Source organism: Otolemur garnettii, unplaced genomic scaffold (genome assembly GCF_000181295.1).
Source record: "Otolemur garnettii isolate 467f Iridium unplaced genomic scaffold, OtoGar3 scaffold00001, whole genome shotgun sequence".
Taxonomy (NCBI): Eukaryota; Metazoa; Chordata; class Mammalia; order Primates; family Galagidae; genus Otolemur; species Otolemur garnettii.
The window spans coordinates 1,188,768-1,201,300 of NW_003852396.1; the positions used below are offsets into that span (position 1 = coordinate 1,188,768).

Consider the following 12,533-nt stretch of genomic DNA (forward strand, 5'->3'; position numbering starts at 1 on the left):
AGGTATGTGGCTGGTGCCTTAGCCACTTGAGCCACAGGCGCCGAGCTGGAAGAAATTCTTAATAAAAAAATAATAATAATTACAATGACACAAAGCTATTCTGACTCCATTGCTGAGGGGTGTGATCCCTGTAGTCATTTGGAATACCACTGAGCTGAGTCTGGGAGAGGTTTAGGAGAAAGAAATCTGTGGCAAGCCCGGAGGTATGAATGGTGTGCATCTTGTAATGTGTGCGTGAGCAGAAATGCCAGCCTGGGAGAGAGCCACCAGCTTCCCCTCCTCTGTTTACTCTCTCTCACTGTGAGATTTTAAATTGACTCCATGTGTACCATAATGCGAGGGACGTGGAGGGCTGCTCTCTTCTCCTCTCTCTCTCACACACACACTCACACGCACAGCCCTTCAGAGCTGCCTGCTCAACTTCTCACAGCCACTTGCTCCACTCGGACGGGCTCTGGTCCCCGAGGGAAGGCTCGGCATCTGAGTTTGGCAGGGAATCCCGTTCCCATGGAAGTCGGGGCTGCCGCACCCTCCCACGGAGCAGCCTGGTGAGGTTCTCACACGTTTCCCTCTGGCTTCCCTGGGAGACGCGTGCACTCCAGGTGGACTGTACAGGGGGCTTGTTCCCTGGCTCATGCAGGCCGCCTGGCAACTGAGGTGGCCTCTTGCCTCCGACTATGAGGAAAACGAGGTCTGTGAATCTTCACCAGCCTGCAGCTCAGCTCTCTTTCCGCTTCACATAAATGACTGTTGGCTGCACTTTATGCATCAGAACTGTCCGAGTGGGACCTGACCTTTGGGCCTTGGGATCCATGTTGAATTCACATCCATTTAGATTTGCCCCCAGAAAAATGAGAAAGAATTTTACAATAGCAAAATGGCCTCTCCCCCTCCCCCCACCCCAATTGAATGAAATATGAAGAGGGGAAAACTGGACAGATTTGTGAGAATGGCTGACTTCATCTGCATTTGCAGACAGAAAGGGCAAGTTATCAGAGTTAAAATCGCCTAATAAAGTCTCTCTACACAGTGGAAGAGATGCTCAGAAATGCATTTTTTGGCCCAAATTTTCCTTCATTGTCCCCTTGGGATCTCTCTTTCCTACTTTTTACCCCATCTTTCTGACCCTCTGTCTTTGCTTCTGGCTTTGACTATTTAGGCAATTTTAACTTCATCGTATATGTCAGTCAAAGCTTTATTTTAGGAACCATCTCAGCTGTGAGACTGCTGCTGCTTTTTCACAAGCAAAGAGTTTTGTCACATCTGTAAGACAAACCCGCATCTGCTGAGTCCTGCCTCCCAGGCCGGGTGTGGAGTTCGGGTACAGTCTGGGAGCACACTGCGTGCCTTGGTGGCGGCCCCCCCACTGTCTGGTGCTCTCTTTATAGACAATGGAGATAGAACTGATGGGTCAAAACTGTTTTAACTGGATAAATGACATAAAATTCAGCCCCCAATACAGGAAGGAGGGCAGGATAGGAAGTGATAGGCATCCAGGTAACGGCCACGCTATGAAGGAGCACTAGAGACCAAGGGCTCTGGGAGCCGCTGCTATGCTCTGGCTAACCTCCTTCTCCTTCTCCTTGCTCGGAAGGCCTTCTTCCTCTTCCACAGACAGCTGGAAATGCTCCGCTCTCCCCATCAGGGCCCGGGGCCAGCTGAGGGGCCCCCCCGCCCCCCCGTGGATTCCCCAGCAGTGCGCTTGGTGGTGTGCATCTCGGGACTCAGATTTCTTCTCGTCCATGATTCTCTGTTTCACCAAATAGACTGTGTTCCTGATTCCACCACTAGGCCTAGCTTAGTCAATGTGCACTGAAAAATTTTTTTAAAAATAAATTATATAATGCTCTAGAAGTCATGGATAGCATTATAATAGCTCAATGGCCATATGAGTCAAATAGACTTTGCACAGGCCACCAGCAGGACTCAATAAACTTTCTTTAAATAAGTCCTAGACTGGGCACAGTAGCTACACTTGTAATCCCAGCACTTTTAGAGGCCAAGACTTGGAGAATTATATGAGGCCAGGAGTTCAGGATCAGCCTGGCCAACATAGCATGACCGTATCTCTACAAAAACTTCTTATAAATTAGCCAAGTGTGGTGTTGTGTGCATGTGGTCCCAAGTACTCAGGGTCTGAGGTGAGAGGATTCCTTCTGCCCAGAAGTTCAAGGTTGCCGTGAGCTATGACCACACCATTGCAGCCTGGGTGATAGAGAGAGATCCTGTCTCTAACAAAATAAAAATAAGAAAAAGATGGGAAAAAACATACCTGCAGTGCCAAACAACCAAATTAAACTTGAAGTTTTGGAACCCAACACTTCAAAAGGTGGAGACCTTCTTCTCAGTTCTAATGCTATGTGATATGAAAGGGCTCTTGCTTCCTAGTGCAGTGAGACAAACCAGCCACCAGATTCTGCTATGGGACAGGGTAGGGCGTGAAGAGAGAGAAGTGTCTCCTTGCTCTTGTCCAAACTCCCCTCCTTTAATGAGAGCCAGGTCTGAAGTACCCAGACTGCCAGCTGAGAAAAGCAGTTTGAGGGCTTTGGAAGGCAGCAGCAGCAAGTGCCTGCTTCCACAGGAGACCTGCCAGTTACTTATTTGTTAAAAAACAGAACACAAACAATAGTGCAACCTTTTTTCATTCATTTCAGAATCTGTTCCTACTTTCTACCCCTGTACTTACTACTCTGCTTTGTTTCCAAGAGGGATATTAATTCAGATTTCAGGACACGAGAACTTGAAATTACCTGGTGGGACAGCACACAGCCAGAAGTAAGTGTCATTCCTTCTAGTCCGTTAGTCCCCCACACAGTCCTGGATGTCCCTTAGGCAGGAGCTAAACGTGATAAACGCCAGCAGAGTGACCTGAATGGCACGGAAGCCAGCGTCCACCAGGGAGAAGGGCAAAAAAACCCCCAGTGCAGCGGTTCTCAACCTGTGGGGGGGTGACCCCTTTGGAACAATGAAAATACGTCATGGCTTAGGAAGGTTGAGAACCATGGCTTTGTGTTTTCAGTTGTAACCAGCTCAGACTGTAACTGCCTGACTCCTAATAAATGGGGTAGAGGGATAAAGGGTTGAAATCTCCTATGGAAATTAGTCTGTTTCAGAATTTCATAGAGAAATAATAATAAAATTTGATGTCCGTGGGACTATGACCACAGATGTTGCATTCACCAGAGTTAAGTTATACACACACAAAGACATGTCAAAAGGGAGCATGTTGGGCCAGAAAATAACATTTAGCTGACACTGGATTAATGACATGATTAAGCAAATTCCTTGAGAACAAGGACTGTGTATGTCTGCTTCTTGGCTAAGACATGCAGCATATGGGAAATGGCCAGAATCAGATAAACATGGATCTGAACTCCAGTTTGCCACCTGCTAACTGTGCCGTGTTAGGCGAACAACTAAGCCACTCTGCTCTCGACGTCATCGTTTACAAAGAGGAGCAAATCATTCCTATTTCTTAAGATTGTCAGGGATAAAGCACTTAGGATTGCTCAGGAAAGGAGAATTCTTTCCTCATCTCTTCTCAGCACGCTCTGTAGCAGCCAACAACAACTGGGAAGTTTTCAGCACTTCCCCTTTCACACACCCTTGGTCAAGGAGCTACCAGCAGATACAGTGCAGCAAGGTAAGAGAACAAACAGGGAAACAAAGCATCCAGAACAGGGAATTGGATAAAAGAAAAGAAGAAAGGGATTGTTAGAATGGTGGCAGGCAGCTGTGAGATGACAGCTGTATCAGCAGGCCCAGGACTGGGGACAGAGAGGGTGTGCCAGGGAAACCAAGGCACAACTAGATTATCCCACGGGAATCACAGGATGGAGAAGGCACCGAGCGCTGTGTTACAGAGCCGCTGGGTAGGAGGAGGAGACTTAGCCAGAGATTCAGAGAAACTTCACAAATGAAAACAAGGTCAGGCATGTAACTCCTGGGTAGGAATCGTAGTAGACGGCTCCTCTCAACAGTAAATATTACTTCTCTCTGCATCAATCCTGAAAACACTGATATAGACTTAAACTTTTTATCTGTATTGCAACAAAGGGGGAGAAAACGATTGTCAACAGAATGAAAATCTTCATCTCCTTTAAAACAATGTAACAGATATACCTTGATATACCTTGAAAATCAAGAGGCATCAGGTGTGGGAGCATTCAGGCACATTATGGTAAATACCAGAAAAAGCAGCTGGAAATGATGAAAGGTGTTTCCTCTGGAAACTAGAAAGAGTGAGGGAAGAGGAGCCAGAAAATAGATTTTTTGGGGGGTGACACCTGTGTTCAAAGGAGTAGGGTGCCAGCCCCATATGCCTGAGGTAGCAGGTTCAAACCCAGCCCTGGCCAAAAACTGCAAAAAAAAAAAAAAATAGATTTTTTGCATTTTAGCATTATGTTTTAATTATGTGCCTGTGTTACACTGACAAAAGTCAGAATCACATTTAAAAATGAAGACAGTCATTGCATGTAGGAACCATAATGTTCATAATCACAGAACAAAATCGTAACAAAGGCAGGAAGCAGTGCCAGTTGCTAAAGGTGAAAAGAGACTCAGCAGCGAGTTTGGGTCCAGATTCCTGTATTGTGCCTCTCACTGACAGGCTGTCCCCACCACAGCAAACCCCCGCTAGTACACTCCTTGTAGCAGCTAACAGGCTGTGCTGCATACTGGCAGTGCCTCAATATTGGCTGAATGATAAGTAACTATGCCAATTGCTGGTTTTTTTACGGTGATTTTGAATGAGTTTGGTCTGGAGAGAGGAGGTGTGACACCTGAAGTTTATCATTTTGCTTTTTATGTAGGGGTGAGATTATAGCGTATTAAAATTCAGAAATCCACTCTCCCTGAAACCTGATTGTCAGGCAGACACACCTCAGGTCTAATCCACTTTATACAACGCATGGGTTCGCCTGAGACTCATTTGAGACTCAAATGATACTTAAGTGAGACAATTTAATGGGCATTTTAATTATGCATTCCTATAAGGTTAATAAACCCTATTCATCTGTTAAGCTAGAACCCTGCTTTGTAAGCTCTGTCCTCTGGGAAACCCTGAAAGTGCAGGGGGCCAGGGAGAAGGGATGGAAAAATGTTCTTGCTAAAATAAAGTATGAAAACTAGTGAAGCAGATCGTCAGAAAATATTACATCTGTAACCATGTTATCTTAGCTTTCCAAGGGAAAATCTTTACTGAATTAAAGCATAATATTTTGGCCTCAGATTTCATAATGTAGCTTAAAAACAGAAATATCAAAGTAAACAGCATGATGGTGTCTTTGCAAAATTTCCACTGGAAAATGTCCATTATGATAAATACACCTTTGCATTTATTTCCAGGGAAAAGTTTGCTTCCATTGATGAATGTGTATGATTTTTAAAAATATATTTAAAAGGAACAAAGCAAAGCATCTGTATTCCCACATAGGTTCTTTTTGTCTTAGTTGCCTGGAAACTCAGAGGTAAATGAGGACTTAGCTTTAGAAATTACTCATTGTATGTTTACTAACATTGAATTTGTAATTTTTTTTTATTAGAGAGTCTTTATTTTGCAAAGAGAAGAAAGTTAACTTGAGAATTGCCTACAACATGCAGGCCCTGAATTTGTTGTAACCCTCGTGAGTTATTTTGAGACAGAGTCTCACTTTGTTGCCCTCGGTAGAGTGCTGTGGTGTCACAGCTCACAGCAACCTTGAACTCTTGGGCTTATGTGATCCTCTTGCCTCAGCCTCCTGAGTAGCTGAGACTACAGGTGCCCACCACAACGTCCATCTATTTTTAGGCTGGTCTCCAACACGAGCTCAGGCAATCCACACGCCTCAGCCTACCAGAGTGCTAGGATTACACATGTGAGCCACTGCGTCTGGCTTCATGAGTTAATTCACGGAAAATTTCCAACAGTGATGCCAGATAGGCTTTGCCACTCTCATTTTACAGATGACATAGCTTAGTTTCAAGGAATCTAAGTAACTTGGCCACAGGCACAAGTTTATTGAGATATTTACATTTTTGGAAGTAATGTATAAATTCTCAATAATGTACACTTTATATTTAGATAGATATAAGAAATTATTCAAGCCCATTTCATTTCCTTGATTTCAAGACCATTTCAAGGCCTATTTCCCTTCAAGATTAAACAGCCTGTAGACACACACAGACAGACACAGACCCCGTAACCTCTTTCCCGTCCTTCCTCTGCCCTCTCTTTTCTCCTGTTTCCCTGCCTGTGCTGTCTCTCAGATACTCCTTGGAGGTACACAGATGAATTGCATGCAGACCCCTGTCTCAAGGAGCTTGGAATCCAGCAGAGGGCTTAAGGTATGGACTTAATTACAATTCAAAGCAGAAAGCAATGAATGCAAGGAGATATAAAAATGTTTTCTGAGTTCAGAGGGGTAAAAAAGAAATGCCAGGCTCCCAATTCTCTGGGAGTTTACAGTTCAGTGGACCACACAGAGACCTAAACAAATTCTAACTCACCATGCTGAGAACCACACCGAGATCACTGCACTGTGCTGTGGACAGTGGAGGAAGGAGGAACGGAATTTGTCCCTTCACAGCTTGAGAAGAGATAATCACAGCAACATGGGCACCCGGGGGAAAGGATGGGGTGAGGGACTGAGGGTTCCAGGACATCTGCAGAACTGCCCCAGGAAGTGGGCAGGATGCTGTGGCTGATAGTGTAGCTGTGTTCACCGGGAGGAGAGCTGATCTGGGAAGTGGAGGCCTTGGCGGTGACTGGATTGGGGTGAAACTGTACCCCCAGGAAGGGGACCTGGCAAAGCAGTGGAGATAAATGGAATCCCAGCTACTGGCCTCAGCCCCTGGAGCATGGAGCAAGGCAGAACTGCTTGGACACACTGTCCAGCCAGACTGGGAAGAACCAGAAGGAAGTAGAAGGAAATATCTCAGTGATGGGAGCCCGTGGCCAGCAGCAGTGGTGACCAGGAGAAGCAGAGATGGGGACGGTCTAGCAGTGGCATCAGCAGTGGCACCTAGAGAGGGAGAGAGGCAGGGTGCCGACTGGAGAGCCTCTGGGCTGGTCCCAAATGTTCAAAGGCAGGTGTGTGAGGCTTACTGAAAAGTTGTTTTTGAAGGATGCTGAGGGCTTGAGCATGTTTGAAAATAAAAAGCAGAGAATAAAGATGTACCAGATAATCACAGATGGAATAAATCTTCCAACCTTTAAGAAGTGGGATGAGAGGGCAAGTGGGAGAGCAGGAGAGAGGAGGCTGAAGCCTGAGAGACGTTCTGAGCGCGGCAGGCGCTGCACTCCCACATCTCTGACACGCTCTAGGCGTGGGGCACAGGTCTGCCTGCTCTGGGCCGCACCATGCCCCTGTGTCCTCGGGATTGTGACTTCTCTAAAAAGTGACTTTGACACAGTGACAGTCAACACATTGGAATAGAGCAACTACCTTGTGCAAAGCTCAAGTTACACCTCTGTTTAAAAAGAACCCAATCATTTCCATGACTTTCTGTTGCTGTTAGGAGAAGAATAACTTGGACTATCCTTAATTAAACTCTCCTAGGTGACTCTTACCCAGATGACTCCCAGGATATGGGTCAGTCCAGCCTCCCCTAAGAACACTTCTTTACAATGATCCTCCCACAGAGGTGACCCAGCGGCAGCTGACGGAATTCCCTGGTGTCCAGCTGTGCCAATTAGAACCAGAGGACTAGGACTGCAGGTCCTTGGGCAGGCGGTGCTCACAGAGCAGCCTTGGTACGGAGATAGTTGGAGGTGCTGGGCTCCTGTCCTACCTTCTGAAGAAGAAGGGGTTTGTGTTCTCACATCCCCAGGGCAGAAGAAAGGATGCTTCTGTGTGCTCAACAAACATGTCTCGGTTCCCACAGCACAGAAGGTGTGGTAGGGGTCGGCACACAGTAGAGAACTAGATGAGTCCTGTCTTTAACTAGCTGCTGTCTGGGCAGAGAGGACACACAAGGACAGGGACAGCTGAGGGTGATGCCTGGCAAAAGAGGAAGTGGAGGAACTACCAGTGCGGACGGGATGGGAGCTCGCCCAGGTGGGGAGGCCAGGGGAGGGAAGACTTCCCAGGGAAGTGGGTCTTAGCTGAGACTGCAGAAGGCGGAGGGTCAGGTTAGCTGGGACAGGCAGAGCAGAAGAGCATTCCAGGCAGCACGAACAGTGTATCTGAAGACCTGGTGGGGTCTGGTAGTGAGAGAACACACGGTGCTTTTCAGGAATTAGAGGACATTTATGATCGAGGGATCTGAGTTCAGAGTGTGTATACATTTGAGGGAAGGATGCGAGGATGGGAGGGAGCCAAGGAAAGAGAAAGTGCAGGAGCCACATCACGCGGGGCTTGATAAGCTACAGATGGAGCTGGATTTTATCCTGAGAAAGGAAGCCCGTTTGAGGGTTTCAGCAGGTGACTGACATGATCGAATCCCTGGTTTGGAATGCTCACTTCAGCCGCGTGTCCATGAGACTAGCAGGGGCAGGCCAGTGAATGGGCATTTGAAGCAAGAAAGGACGATGGTAGAGGCCGTTCTGGGGTGTTCTGCCCACAGGCGTGTCCACTCAACTCATTCATCTGTGCCGGGCTGGGGGACAGCTCATGTTCTGCCAGCTCGTCAGACTCATGGCTGTCCCCAGCACAGATCTTCTTCCAGGAAAAGGCCCTTGGCTTTCTTTGCCAGTAATAACTCCAGGGCTATGAGTTCCTGCTCCTGCCCCTGTCCCTTTCAAGGCGTGCTATGAAACAGTATCAAAGTTGAGGAAAAGAGGGTACTTTACACTTGGTCTACAGAAAAGGGGTGAAAGAAGAGGGGGCCTGGTCAAGAGGTGGGGGAACTGGACAAAGACCCGGAGACAGGGAGCAGAGACGGGGGCTCACGCCCAGAATGTGAGGCACACACTCGATGCTCTTACACAAGAGAGCGATCAGAAGCAGGGCCCCAAACACTCCCTGTTTACGAAGTTCATGCTTCCTGAAGGTGGAGCTGAACTCAAGTATAAAATGCTAGTGATTTGGGGTGGACAGAGTCAGCAGCAGAAGGAAGGGAAACAGGTCACCACCCGATTCTTTCATCCTCAGGGACTTTGAAACTTGATTTTTCAACGTGCACAGGAAAGCAGTCACTGGCTTCCCTCTATTATGCTAGAGTTAATTTACTGCTTGGAGAGTAAGGCACTACTTCATTGTTCCGATTCATACATCAAATGCAAACATTCAGCCAGAGTTCTCTAATTAGCATCCAAAAAGCGGCCTCTGTTCCGGGCGTGCACACACACATGTGTGCAAGTTTGGTCCCCACTACTTGACACACAATGTGAAAGAGTTAAGATGATTCACTCACATTACATTTCTCTGATCCTAGGAGTCTAAACATTTGCACTGTCTTTTGTTTCAAACCCAGCACTCTATAGTAAACATCTTTTGAATCTCAAGTTCTTGGGCTGGACTTTAATTAACCATTAATGTGCACATTTACTGATTAGTACATTGGCTAAATGGATTTTTGTTTCCTTTGGATTTCATAAAAAGAAACCCCGCCTCCTTCTACCAAACTGATAACAACTGACATCTGATTAGAAAAGGCAAAACTAATTAGAATGGGTGCAAAGGGGATTGTTTGAGTCACCTACATTAATGCACATTACAGTTAAATATCTGTCAGATTTTCCATTAACCCTCTTGCATTTCCATCTCCAGGTTCACATCTATTTCTTAACCCTATCCCCTTTATTTCCTTAGTTGGAAACTTGGTATTCAACAGGCTAACTTACCCACTAATGCTTTAAATGCACAGCCCTTATTGATGGATGTGACACTCAAAGACCTTGGAATGAGAATAATAGAAGCCACCCCCTAACTGTGGAGCTGAACCCAACGTATTATGATCTCAAGGCTAACATGTTTTTCTTGTTATTGCATTTCTTTCTTTCTTGAGGGCTACAGAAGTTAATTATTGCTTCATATTAATTCTCTCCACTGTGCTCTGAGCCACTGCATACTAGGATAACAAAATAAAACAGAAAACCATGCACTATCCAGAAAATAGAGCCCTATTCTGTGAAAGGTTGAAATGACATGTTTAAAATTGAACTTACCAATGTAGGGGACATGCCCATGTGATTTTGGCTCACTTGCTACATACAGTAGATTTCCAAGGATCAGAACAATGTCACGTATATACTCAATGGGAATCCAAGAAATAGCAGAACAGATACTTCCTTCAGATCAAAAGCTCCCTGGTGAAAGGGACCTTCGGGATCTTTTAGATTAAGTGGGAAGAAAGGGAGTGATTTAACCTTGTAATCCCCAGTTGCTGGCATACTGTAGGTGCTCAGTACATGTTCATCATGTGAATGAATGCTGAATGAATGCAAGAAGAATTATGGTTTCACCCCATCATGAAACTCTAATGGTGACCCTGAATGGGTTCTTAAATCCTAATGGAAGATATAAAAGAAGAAGAGAATGAATGAATGAATTTTCTTTGTCAACTAGAATATCTAATAAAACTCCAGAATGTTTTTGCCTCAAAAATTAAATTGCACACCCACCTCCTCAGTTTTTCCCATTTTCCTTTGGGATCAGAGGAATAAAGAAGTGTAGCAGTGAATCAGCTGAGCAGTAGAAGCAGGACTGGTCACTCATAAGATGAAAATAGCTCTTGATTTGACAAGATGTGGGATTATTTCTTAAAAACATAAAAAAAACTTTTTTTTTGAGACAGTCTCACATTGTTGCCTGTGGCATCATAGCTCAGAGCAACCTCTGACTCTTGGGCTCAAGCAATCCTCTAGCCTCAGCCTCCTGAGTGGGTGGGACTACAGACACCCACCACAGTGCTGGGACATTTTTAGAGGCAGGGGTCTCGCTCTGGCTCAGGCTGGTCTCGAACTCGTGAGTTTAGGCGATCCATCTGCCTTGGCCTCCCAGAGAGCTCGGATTACAGGTGCAAGCCACTGGACCTGGCCCCCAAAATCATTTTTTTAGATTTTCACTTACTGCACCCCTGTGTCATCTTTGCTCCCAGTTGTAGCAAATAGCAGGCATTCAACAGATATGTTTTGAACAAATGAACAGAAGCTATTGCCAAAGTTAAGAATAGAGCAATATCCCATTAGCTCATGGCTCCAGGTAGGGCAGTCAGGTAACTTAGAGATCTGTGGATTCAGAGAAGGTCAAGTTCAGTGGATTTGAGGAAGATCCCTCCCTGCACAAAACTGACTGAGTGGCGATTCTGCCTGGCAATGTAGAGAACAGTGAGATTTCAAATCTATCTCACAAAGGCCCTGATAACACGTGTAAGATCACGTCTGCCTTCTCCTTGAACCTGGGCAGCACAGTCTTTATGAACCCTAGATTTAAAATAAGGCCAATTAGTACCTGTAACTCTAAGCAAGTGAGCTTCACTGTCCTCACCTGTAAAAAAGGTCGACAATATTTACATTTGGGTCTGTGGTGAAGAGTTGGTGTTAATGTTAAAACAAAGTAACAAATGACTGCCAAAAAAACATACAAAGTCCCTCCTGCTAATTTTCCAATAAAGATTCCTTAGGATCAATTACATTAAGATGTGTATCTGGAAATACTCAGCATCCCGGTCTAAGCACTAGTTTCATGGAGTATTAAAAACAAATCCTGCTTTCCTTTATAAACTCAAAAGATAAATGATGAGGTATCAAAAGGGAAGAGGAAAGTATAGGCATGGGAACCGTGGGCGGCCAGGAATTTGACGCTCTGGGGCCTGAATACCTAGCTACACAGTTCTGGGCTGTGCTATGGGACCTTCAGCAGAAGAGCAATGGCTGCAGCAGCTGCCCCTCATCTGAACCTGAATGCCCCCGGGAAGTGCTGGAATGCCCCATCTGCAGGGAGGCCTTCACAGAAGAGCTGCTGCGGCCCAGCCTCCTGCACTGTGGCCGTCCCATCTGCCTCCGGTGCCTGGAGAAGCTGTTGGCCAGTAGCACCAATGCTGTGCACTGTCCCTTCTGTAGCAAGATCACTGGCATAAAGCAGCCTAACCCAGCTGACAGACAACCCGATGGTGCTGAGGCCCAGGGGCTGCTCATGTGCCGGCCTGTGGGCGGCATCTGGCCTGGTGGTTCTGCCAGGGCCTGGCTTGGTGTTGTGTGAGCCCTGCCGGGAGGGGGAACACCAACCTCCTGGCCACTGTACGTTTCCTGTCAAAGAGGCCGCAGAGGAGCTGTGTCGGGACTTTGGAGAGAAGTTGACCCGTCTGCGGGAGCTTATGGGTGAGCTACAGCTGCGGAAAGTAGCCCTGGAAGGTGTGTCTAAGGGCCTTCGGGCAAGGTGTAAGGCAGTTCTCCAGGAGTACGGGCACGAGGAGCGCAGGATCCAGGGGCACGAGGAGCGCAGGATCCAGGGGCACGAGGAGCGCAGGATCCAGGAGTACAGCACCAGGAGCGCAGGATCCAGGAGTACGGCACGAGGAGCGCAGGATCCAGGAGTACGGCACCAGGAGCGCAGGATCCAGGAGTACGGCACCAGGAGCGCAGGATCCAGGGGCACGAGGAGCGCAGGATC

At 46.7% G+C, this 12,533-nt stretch overlaps 1 protein-coding gene and 1 pseudogene across 1 annotated transcript in view; one reads left to right on the forward strand and one right to left on the reverse strand.

Moving 5' to 3' along the window:
* MAML2 (mastermind like transcriptional coactivator 2) overlaps positions 1-12,533 on the reverse strand; it is a 386,485-nt gene that overhangs the window by 112,277 nt on the left and 261,675 nt on the right. The window lies entirely within an intron of this gene.
* Positions 11,791-12,533, forward strand: part of LOC100943054 — a 2,330-nt pseudogene continuing 1,587 nt past the window's right edge.